Source organism: Hipposideros armiger, unplaced genomic scaffold (assembly GCF_001890085.2).
Source record: "Hipposideros armiger isolate ML-2016 unplaced genomic scaffold, ASM189008v1 scaffold_88, whole genome shotgun sequence".
NCBI classification, from domain to species: domain Eukaryota; kingdom Metazoa; phylum Chordata; class Mammalia; order Chiroptera; family Hipposideridae; genus Hipposideros; species Hipposideros armiger.
Window position 1 is genome coordinate 3,154,724 of NW_017731438.1, and position 12,411 is coordinate 3,167,134.

Below are 12,411 nucleotides of genomic sequence, written 5' to 3' on the forward strand. Positions count from 1 at the left end.
GAACAAAAGAACTTCATCTTGGTTTGCTACCTTAATCCTGTTTCCCATCCCATGAAAATGATAGCTTTGCAGTGTAACAACCTTCTCACTAGAATATCTCCTCCACGCTACCAAATCGGAGCTACTCTTCTGTAGGCTCACTCACTTCAACCCACATGGAGGATATACTACTATTATCAAAACTGTGGTGTTTGGAAGTTCTTCTAGGAATAGTTGAAATGGAATTCCAATTCAAAATTCCAGAAGGCATACACAAAATGTAAAAGAAATATATACTCCATCTTTGGGCGTGGGGAGGGAACACCAGTTCCCTCCTGTTTTATGAAGTTATAAGGAGCAACAAACATCTGGATTTCATTCTTTCTTCCATAAGTCCTATTAAAGCCAACTCAGATTAGATGGTGAGGAATGTCCTCAGTCACATAAAGCTTTTACACTAAATTCCTTTTACCCCTCTCCATTACTGTGAAAATGAAAACCACAATGAAATACCATTACACATCCAGCAGATGGACAAAACAAGCTTGACAGGGAAGTGAAGCCCTAAGAATTCTCCTCCACTGCTGTTGAACGAATCCATTAGAACAACTGCTTTGGAAAACAGGCATTGGCAAGTAAAGTTAAACTTGAAGATACCCTACAATTCAGCTATTCCATTTCTGGAGAAATTCTTGTTCAAGTTATTAACCAGAAGGCAGCAGAAGAATATGTATAGCAACATTATTCACAATGGCAAAAACTTGAAAATAACCCAAATGCTCACCAACACTTGAGTGGATAAATAGTAACATCTAATAAATTAATTGATCTAGGCATTAAGCATCAACAGCTTCTAACATCTCCAAAAGAAGACAACCATGTTTTATTTGTTCCACGAAAGAACTATAGTCTTGTCAAAAATTAATTAATTAATTAATTAATTAATTAAAAAATCTGCATTTGGCCAAACTTCTATATCCAAATATTAATTTATAGAAAATACAGAACACAGAATAATATGTCAAAGTACACTCTGGGGATGTAAACAGCAAGATTCAAAGTGGGCAATTCTATTGGGTTGTCGGAAAAGTCATGACGTATTTTTTCTCTGTTTTTCATTGCAAAAATGCATCATGACTTTTTCGACAACCAAATATATGACAAAGGTTTTCTTCAATAAATAAATTGCAAGGAAAAGGGGGGAGGGGTAAAACTATAGATTTAAGAAGACTTAAAGACATCAGTTAATCACAGCCTTATCTGGATCCTGATTTTTCTTAAAAAAACAAAAACCAAAAAGAAAACATAAAAAAGAAAAACAAAAATGGAAAATGGCACGAGTCATTGGAAATTTGAACAGTAAGATCTGATGGTATTAAAAATTATTGTTAATCTTCTTGGTGTGATAATGGTATTGTGGTTATGGGGTTTTTTTCAATTCTTCAGAGAAATTTAGAAATACATATATAGTATTTTATATATTGAGATACAGTGAAATGATATGATATATGGGATTTGCTTCAAAATAATACTGGTGAGAATGAATGAGGGAGTTGAGGATATGGATGAAACAAGACTGGTCATGAGTGGTACGTGTTGAACCTGGATAATGGGTACAGGGAGATTCAGTATACTATTCTATATTTATGTATGGTTGGAATTCTTCATATAGTAAAAAGTTGTGTAAAATCGCCAATTATGTATAGCATATTCAGTCAATGAAATATAAATACAACAGTTAAAATTGATGTACTATTCATTCATCAGTATATTTGAATCACAAAGATATAAAGTTGAGTAAAAGAATTAAGTCACAGGTGAATATATACACTTTGATTCTGTATATGTAAAAGTCAAAAACGAAAGTCAAAGAAGCAAAGATTTGATTTTTTTAAATAAAGGAAAGAAAATACATTAAAACAAATTTCAGAGAGTGGTCACCTCTGGGAGATTTGAGGGGGACAAAGGCTTCCTGAGGCATAGTTATATTCTACTTATTGGTCTTTTTGGCGGATATGTGAATATTTTTTAAATTTTTCTTTAAACTGCACATTTGCTTTTTCCTAGATTCTTTGTTATGTATACTATATTTTTTAATTTTTTTAGAGCTACCAAAATATTACTCCCAGCACCACACAAACCCTAGGAACCTTTTTTTAAAATTAAATTTATTGGAGCAACAATGGTTAGTAAAATTACATAGGTTTCAAGTGTACAATTCTGTAATACACCATCTATATATCATATTGTGTGTTCACCACCCAGAGTCAGTTCTCCTTCCATCACCATATATTTGACCCCTTTACATAAGAACCTTATAATATCCATATGTTAGTTGGGAATAAAGCCACCTAAAAATTAGTATGCCTAGGATTTTCTTTTTAATGTTGTACAATTCACATTCTATTCGGAACCTTCAGAGAATGATTTGCTCCAGAAAACAGAGTCCTACTGATTCCTGAGAGTTAATTATTCAGGTACCAGAAGGCATTATAACTGCTTTTGACAGAAATATCTGTAAGTTGTACTGTGTAGTTCCCTGAATTGAAGTTCAGTTAGTCTTACTGACTCAGGGTAAGCATCAGAGTGGAGATATTCCTGGAGGAAATCTTGAGTTATGTCTACACTGAGGATCACTGACTGAATAGCTACTATCTCCAACAGTAGTTCTCAAATGCATTTTAAAAAACAACAGAAGCAAAGAAATCCCACATTCATGTGTGAAATTTTGATTACTAATTTATTCAACAAAAACATAGTGAGTGCCATGGCAGAGACAGGCAATCTGCTCGCCAATATCCTTTTTCCTCTTATTTCTGAGCACACAACTAAGCTAGATTTCACAGCCTCCCTGATGAGGCCATGTGCCTAAGTTCTTCTAGCCAATGAATTGTGGGAGAAAATAATGCAAGCAATTTCCAAGCCTGGGCCACAAAAATCTCCCATAACACTCTCCACTCTCCCTTTTTGCTGTCTCCCAACAGGATATTTACATCTAGAGATATTACAGAAGCCACACGTCGAATATGGCGGTGCCTCTATCAGCCTGCTTCCTCGGACACTGCATGGAGTAGAATGTCCAACATTCTACAGCTGTCCAACAAAAACATCCATTTTGAACTTAATATGAGCAAAAAAACTGAAGTTCTATTGTGTTGGCGCTAAGAGTCCCAAGTTCTCTTACAATGAATGAATACAAGGGCCCATACTGAGGCATTATGCTAGGGACGCACCTTAAACAAAACAGATGCTGGTTTCTGTTCTCATGAAGCTTGCAGCCTGGTAAAGTAAAAAGATGAATATAGTCAGTGATTATGTTAAGTGCTTTGTAAAGAAGGATGGGGCGGGGAGAAGATGAAAGAGGGATTTATGAGAAAGAATAACACTTTTAGATAGACAGTCAGGGAAAGTTTCTCTAAGGAAGTGACCTTTAAACTGAGACATGATGAATAAGTTGGCAAACATCAGATCAAAAATGGAAGGAAAGAGCTTGTCCAGCAGAAGAAATAGTGAATTTGAAGGTACTGAAGTAGGGCAGGGGTTGGTACATTGAAGAATCTGGAAGGTCAGTGTGGCTAGAGCCTAAGTTAGAGATACAGCTAGGGCACAGCATGGAGGCACATTTAGGCGTTATTAAGCTAGTATTGTTTCTCACTGCAATGGGAAGCTACTGAAAGTTTTAACATGGAGTGATGTGATCAGATTGATACATATAAATATATAAAAGTCCACTTCATGTGATATGTGGAGAATAGTTTGGAGCGGAGAGGAGTAAACCTAGGGAATCAGACAGGAAACTGCTACAAGTGTCCGGACAAGAGGGACTACAGAGGAAGAGAAAAAGAACCCAATCTGGGTTATATTTTAGTGATAGACTCTATAGAATGTGGTTGCAGACTACATGTAGGGCAAAAAAGAGAGGTGCGGAGAACAATTCCCAAGTTTCTGGCATAAGCAAGTTTTGGGTGGCGTTTTCTTAAACAGGAAAGAATGGTCTGGGGAGCAACACAAAATGACCAGGTGATGATATTAATCAATCGTTGGCTTATGATCCTGGAGATTAAAGGTTCGGGGTGGAAATTTAAAAACTGGGAGTCTTAGCCTATGGAAACCAGGAAGGGTAATATTGGAGAAAGTATGCGAGAGAAGAAGACCCAAGACTAAGCCAAGGATTACTGAATTGGGAGATCAAGAAAACCCAAGAAGGATCAAGCAGAGAGGAAAGCCAGGAGCACGTGGTGTCACCAAAGTGAAATGAAAAGAACATTTCAAGAAGCAGGGTGCGGTCAATTGTCTCCTGCGTTGCTGAGAGATTAATAAGACAAGAACTAAAAAGTAACGATTAGGGCCGGCCGAGTGGTGCGTTGGTTAAGAGCTGGCTTGGAACACCAGAGGGCCCTTGTTCGGATCCCACATATGAGGGCCAGTGACACTGCCCTCCACAGCTAAGATGCTGAACAACAGCTCAACCTGGAGCTGGGCTGCCGTGAGTTGCCAGCGATGGTGTAGGCTGCAGCCCCTGTGGTAGTGGGTTGCCATGGGCTACTGTGTGTAGCCAGCAGCCAGCGTGAGCGGCCAGCAGCCGCTGTGAGCGGCCGTCCAGAAGCCGGCGACTGATCTGCCTCGCCCGGGAAGAGCGCAATGATGGTGCCAACTTGGGCCAGTGAAGCAATGTCCTCCACAACTAGACTGAAGAACAAAAGGACAGCAACTTGTCTGTTCCCCTTCCCCCAATTCCCCAGCACTGTTCCCATCCCCCAATTACCCAATAAAAATCTTAAAAAAAAAAAAAAGCGATGATTAGATTTGGTACCTCTGAGATCAGTGGAGGCTGGCAGGAGCTGTTTTCATGGAGAGAAGGACCTAGAAACCAGACCAGGCGAGGTAGGAGAATAAATAGGGACACAGGAGAATAAGACTTACATGGACAGAAGCTTTAAGATGCTTGAGGCTTGCTGTGTTTTATAAAAATAATCATTATATAAACTTTAATGTATGTATTTCTCAGTCAACAGCTCCTCTTGGAAATCCCTTTAAGTCATCTGGTCAATTTCTAATTCCCTTATTTTAATAGCTGCATCATATTCTATGGCGAGTATTCATAATTTTGTCCACCATTTCCCCATCGATGGGCCTTCGGTTTGTTTCCAGTTAGTGGCCGCTAACAGCAATGTAGTAATAAATAGCCTTGTATATTTGCGTTTATTTCCAAGAGACAGAGATATTCAGGGGAGGAAGTGCCTGGTTGAATATCTATTGCCACTTTGCACTTAGCAATTCCAACAATGACGACTGAGAAACTGTTCCCACAAGCAACATAGCTCTTTTTAATTTTGCTCATCTAATGGGTATAAAGTGCTACCTCACTGTTGCTGGCACAGTTTGCATTTCCCTAACTGCACATAAGCGGCTACCTCTTCCTATACTTCTTGCCCATTTAGATTTGATCTTGTAGGGCGTTTTCTGCTCATATCATTTGTCCATTTTTCTACTGGGTTACCTTATCTGTTCTGTTTTGTTTTATTCAATGTATAAGAAGCTTTTTATTTATACTGTCTTTTGCCAAACTACAGCTTTCATTTTACGCATCAACTATGTCTCTCTCTCTTTTTATTTTTAATAAGTTCTAGGTTTCCAGTTTGGCTTAGAAAAACTACAATATAACTTTATTCATGTATACATCTATTTAGGATGATATGAATATGGAAAATATGAGGATACATATTAAATTGTTAACACAGGGAACAAGGGGTCCTGTATTGAGGAGGAAAAAGATAGCCATGAAAAAAATTTCAGATTTTACACTAAGAAAAAACATTTATATGCCATCTTGATATATCTATACCTATTGCGTGCGTGTGTGTGTGTGTGTGTGTGTGTGTGTGTGTGTGTGTGTGTGTGTATGGAGGGAGAGAGAGAGAGAGAGAGAGAGAGAGAGAGAGGGAGAGACAGAGAGAAACTTAAAGCCATTATAAAAATAAATAAAACACACAAAAAATCCAAAACTCAAAGTTTAGGCAATGCCTTTATTTTAGCACAGGATGCATTTTTTGTCCCGTTACCGGTAATGTTAACTGTGATCGCTTGGTTACACTAGTGATCTGCCAGGCTTTTCCACTATATATTTACTTTACTTTCCCCTTTATTTATTGTATTATCTGAATATTTATTGATGCATTTATTTATATCAGCATGTACTTCCTGCATTCTTATTTTATCTTATGCATCATAATCCTTAATTATAATTATTTATACAAATGCTCAAATTGCCCCAGACTTGGTCAGTGAGGGCTTCTTTTTATTATTATTATTATTATTATTATTATTATTATTAATAGTTTTAGGTGTACAAAACAATGCAATAGTTATCCTTTTCACCCAGTGAGGGCTTCTTTAAGCTGGCTTCCATTTTCTTTTGACATGTCCTCATCATTCTCTGAACACTTCCTTCCTTTCTGCTAAACGAGATGTTCCGGACTCATCGTATGCTCTACCTGCTCTAGATGGAATCAACCACGTCTCCAAAGAGCCCTGGCTCCTTTTAGTGGAAAATGGCATTTAGAAACCAAGGCCTGGGAACTGTGTACATTGTTACTGGGGTGTCACTGCTTTTAGAATTTCTCAGAGGATAGATCTAGGAAATGTAAGAAAATAAAAGCATGAGCAAATAAATATTTACATATATATATATATATATATATATATATATTTATGTCTACATCTATATATTAAAAACCATAAGTTTATAATGATACTTCCAATTCCAACCCAACACCATAGAGACAGTAGAGAAAAAGAGGCTCCTAGTTACAGATAAAGAGAATTTTCTTTCTCTTTATCTATAACTAGCTCCCTACCTCACACCATACACAAAAAATAATTGCAGGTGAATTAAAAACACTTAGATGAAAAAGTTTCTGAACTTTCAAAAGAACATTTTGTAGAATATCTGTATATCTTAAAAGTGGAAAAGGATTGCTTAAACACAACATGCAAGAGGTAAAACAAGCCATAAAGGAAAAATAATTACAAATTTGACTACATTAAAGTGTAAAACTTCTGTATGAAAAAAAAGCCATTTTAAAAGTTAAAAGACAAGTCACAAGTGGAAGGTGTATATCCACTGAAAATTTCTTATCCATCTGTAAAGAACTCATACAAACAAATAAGGAAAAGACACTCAAATCAGTAGAAAAATAGAACAAAGATTTGAACAGGCCATTCATAAAGAGGAACATCAAATGGCAAAAGTAGAACACATGTTTTAACTTTTTAAAATTTTTTTAAAACTTTATTTTAACACCTAATACAATTCCAATTTTAAGGATTACTTGCACACACAAAAAATAAACACATTTGGCATAAAAATGTATCACTGTAACACCCTTTCTCCTTCAATCCTTCCCACGCCCATGCTCATGAACTACACTCTGTCTAGATGCAGAAACATACATATAAAGACGACTGGCACAGATTAGTTTTTACCTACAGGAGTTTCTGTTTTTGTACCTAGGTACTCTAGAGGACACCAGCCCACTTTATCACATGAACCATTTCCTTCAGCCTGCTGAATTTCGTTTCACAAAGAAACAAAGCTTATTACAAAGGCACTTTAAAAAACCAGTCTTAAATTCTCTTTAGAAGCTGACTTTTTTTTTTCCTTTTTGCAACCATTTATATACAGTGTTAGAGAACAGCTCTGGAGCACAGTACATGCAGCAGGATATACCTACTGAATATGCCATTTCCTAAAATCTTCATCATTGGAATTCTTTGAAGTCTAAATTATAGAATGCCCATAGAGAAAATGGTTAAACAGTACAAATGTCTGCGTATGTTGGCTCCTGAAATAATCCAAGACTACCTGGAATAATTGTCATAGCACACCAGAAATGCATAAATAATGTCCTTACATTATTAAAATACAACCCGTAAAGTTCAAGTTCAAGGTTGTCTATGAAAATCTTTAAGTGGTTGCCTGGAAATGCATTGTTTCTTCTTTCTCTTTCTTCTTTTTTCAAGTCCTCTATAAGATGTTTAGTTGAAGATTTTTTTCTTCCTCAAATGAAATCACCTTGATTTGTGCTGACTGCCTCTGCGCTTCACTGAAGCAGTGCACTGTGGGTAGAACCATTTTCCTCTGGGTGCTTGTGTCGGTCCAGCACACCTATCATGGAACCATCCCATAGGGCTATCTCGGTTATCACAGCCCACCATCTCACCGTAGGATACCTGGTTACCAGGGCAATACTGTGGTTCATTTGGGCCGTGAGTCCAATCAACCTGACTGTGAGAATCAGGTTCTGGTACCACAGCTGTTTGTTGAGAGATTTCTGGGCAACGGTGGATGATGAAGGATGTGGTGAGGAGGAGAAGAAGGAGGAAGATGTTGACTGCTGGTTTGAAGTCCTGTTGTTTTTGCTTTTTCCCGCTGCATAAGTCTGCGGCTGAGGAACTGGCATTCTGCATTAAAATTCATCACGAGTGCTGAAGATGGTGACCAGCCAGCTGTTTCCCTGGGCACTAGAAATTCATCTCCCAGCTGGAAGTCATTATTTTCCAATGTTTCATAGCTGGAATTTAAACTTGGTGTTCTTTGACCCTCTTTCATCTGAGCTGTGGCTTGAACTGTCGTGCTGCTACCACGGTAGTTCCCCCTGCATGAGTTCCTAATGGTAATAAGCCAATATGACAGGATGCCAGAGGTGGGGTGGGACTCATGTTGTAAGCGTTGTTGGAAGAGGCCATAGAATTATTATGTCGACAACCTAGTGTATTTTCCTTACAGGCATCTGATGTCAGGGTGGACAGAAGAGCTTCCAATGTCAGCTTCTTTTTAGGAGCATGGTCTGCTGTCGGATAGTGGGAAGTTGAATTATATTTCCTTTTTCCCATGGGAGTACATGAATAGCATGGTGATTGTTCCCTGGCCGTGAAGGAGTATCTGATTCCAAAGAGCACCTCTCTAACATTTCTGTAATTCCAGCATTATCAGCTGCCAGCTCCATTTGAAACATCCAGGTCCTGACCCAGCTTTGTCAAGCGTCAATCTACCGAATCAGATATCTGGTTTGCCAGCTGCACCTTCTCTGCATCTTCCGAAGCCTTACAGTAATCTTTTATGATGAGGCCATTCATTCTTCTCTCGGTTTTTTTTTTATTTTGGTTTGGTTTGGTTTTTGCACTCATAAAGAATTCTCTGACTCTCTGTTCTAGCTGACCCACTGCCAGCTCTAGTCCATCCAGGTGAAGCGGCGCCGTAGGTCCGTGTAAGTTGCTCCAACATTTCCAGGTAGTACTCTAGGCACAACATCGTCGTCTTTAGAGCTGGCAGAACAAAGGGGTCCACGGGTTTATTTGTGTCACTCACTGTTGCCGGAGTTTCATCCCCTCCCCATGCTTAACTTCTCCAGTAATGAGAAGAAAACTTATTTTAAAAGATAAAGTAGAATTTCACATCAGATTGGCAAAAATATATATATATATATGAAGTCAGACAATTGCAAGCATCTGGAGAGTATGTGAGGACATGGGACTTCTCACGCACTGCTAGGAAGAGAGTTGATGGGTAAAACTATTCGGGAGGGCAATTTGCATTTGAGATGCACTGACATTGTGACCTAACAGTTCCACTCACAGGTTGAGAGCTGTAACTCTAGGTAATTAATTTTTACTGCTGTATAGCATTTCAGTGTGCAAACACGCTACTATCCCATTGACATTTGGGCTGTTTTCAATTTATTGCTATTACAATACTGCAGTCAATACATTTGTCAAGGTTTCTTTGGACACTTACGGGAAGGCTCCTCTGGAGTACAGCGAGGACAAGCTGTACGTGGCGCTAATTCGCACTGTTTACTGAGGGCCTGTGTGGCAATCGTGGTGCCTGCATGATTTCACTTAAAAGGGTAACCACTGTGTTACTATAGAAGTTAGGTTTCTTATTACAACCAGAAATTCCATGTTTGTATCATCTGCAATTATAATTTTGGCCACTGGAGGACATCTTAAGCTAACATGGTTTCACAGCTAAATTCTGGAAGCATAGGTTAGAGCTCAAAAGAACATGGGGCCCCACTGAGCAAATTTATCCTTTTAGAGATGCCCCTCACCCAAAGTAACCTGTTCAATGGGTGGCAAAGACTGGGCTAGAACACATCTCTGAGTTGTAAAAGAATAATCTGAGAATGGTATTTGATGTAGGTATGATCTCATGTATCTCCACTTCTAACATAAAGTAATTCTAAGCCAAGGGTTTTCTAACATGTTGTATATTTGAAATCCACACCCTGCTTTGGACTTTGCGCCTTGACAAACAAACCCATGTCAACTGCTAAGGACATATTGGGTTGTCGGAAAAGTCATGACGCGTGTTTGTGACAGATGGCACTAGTTCATTTTGGGAAGTAATAGAGTCATTCGCATCTATGTTATTGCTATGTCATTTGACAGCTGACAGTTCTAGCTTCATTCTAAAAAAAATGAGCAATTTGGTTGAGTTTTAGAGATTTTACAACAAGTTGAAGATGGAAGACCAAACTGCATTTTTGCCATATTTTATTGTTTTACTTCCATAAAGGGAAGAACATGCATCAGGCTTGTGAAAAGTTGCATCAAGTTTACGGTGACAATACTCTACAAGAATGTCAGTGCCAACGATGGTTCACGAAATTCCATGCTGGTGATTTTGATCTCAATGACGATCCTTGGTCAGGAAGGCCCACCGAGGCTGATGACGACAAAATAAAGAGGCATTGATTGAGTCAAACCCACATTACACGACACAAGAGATTGCAGAAACATTGAACATCCATCATTCAAGTGATCACGACCACCTGAAGAAGCTGGGATACGTAAGCAAGCTTGATATTTGGGTTCCACATGAACTCAAAGAAGTTCATTTGATGACGCGTATAAACATCTGCAATATGCTCATTAAACGTGAGGAAAACGATCCGTTTTTGAAGCGACTGATAACTGGTGATGAGAAGTGGATTGTTTACAACAATGTGGTGTGCAAACAGTCTTGGTCCCAATGTAATGATTCACCTCAAACAACTTCGAAAGCAGACATTCATCAGAGGAAGGTTATGTTCTCAGTGTGGTGAGGTTTTAAAGGTGTTGTGTTTTTCAAGCTCCTACCAAGGAACCAAACAATCAGTTCAGGTGTGTACTGTCGGCAATTGGACAGTTTGAATGAATCCATCATCCAGAAACATCCAGAGCTTGTTAATTGTAAAGGAGTTGTGTTCCATCGTGACAATGCAAGACCACACACAAGTTTCATCGCTCATCAAAAATTATTGGAGCTTGGATGGGATGTGTTGTCACACCCACCAGACCCACCTGACCTTGCGCCATCAAAGTTCCACTTGTTTCGCTCTCTTCAAAACTCCTTGCATGGTATAACATTCAATTCAGATGAGGCTGTAAATCAGCACCTTGTTCAGTTTTTCACAAATAAAGACAGGCCCTTCTAGGAACGAAGAATTATGAAGCTCACTGAAAGATGGCAAAAGATTATCGAACAAAACGGGCAATATATCATTGATTGATCTTTGTTCTTTATATAAATAAATGACCTTAAAAAACATAGACAAAATACGTCTTGACTTTTCCGACAACCCAATAGTTCTCATTATGCTTTTTCTCCACTTTGATAAAATATGAAAAGTGTTGGTCACTACACAGGCCCAACACAATGGCCAAGCTGCCCTCAAAGACGGACACTGGCTGTGCCAGCTCTAGGCAGCCAGTGCCTGACCTGAAACGCCACCAAGCTGAAATCCTCATTCCCACCAGAGGTTCCCAATGGCGACAGACAGATGCCTTAGGTTTTGGAGCTGTCGTTGTCCCCATGGGCACAATGGGAGCATGGGAAGTCTCCCAAAGTAGCCAGCATCCTGCATTCTCGGTTCAAAGCCCAGCACCTCCAGGAGTAGCAGTTAGCCTCCCCTATATCCAAAATCACACAAATGTCCTTTTGGAAAGAGCAGGATGGATACCTGAGTCACCTACTGGGAGTGGTTTTCTTACCGGGAATGACATTGTACCTCGGCTCTTTGTCTTCTTGAAGAAAGGGTTCAGTCAAGAGGCAGAGTTGGTGTAGCACAGAATACCCAGAAGTTGATTAGGAAAAGTGAGCGCACTCTGAGATGTGAAGGGGCCCGCCTTCCATGTATGAAGGCTTTTATTTCTGTGGGTAGAACTGCCTCCCCTTCTTCCTTCTCTTATCTCTCCTTCTCCACCTGAGATGCCCAGTCCTCCCTTCTCTGGCATTTACCAATGCATTTCTTTGATTTAGGGCATGGGCATGTGTAAACACAACCCTTAGGGGTATGTGTAAACCTGGAATTCTTCTGGGAAGCTGCCAGTTCTTGACCCAAGTAGGAGATACAGCAAGGGGCTTTTTAACCGAAGCCAAATTTCTCC

The 12,411-nt window shown here is 39.1% G+C and overlaps 1 pseudogene; it reads right to left on the reverse strand.

The window, feature by feature from the left end:
* Positions 1-6,700: 6,700 nt before the first annotated feature.
* LOC109383804 (inhibitor of growth protein 3 pseudogene) lies at positions 6,701-9,438 on the reverse strand (annotated as a pseudogene).
* Between the last annotated feature and the right edge of the window lie 2,973 nt (positions 9,439-12,411).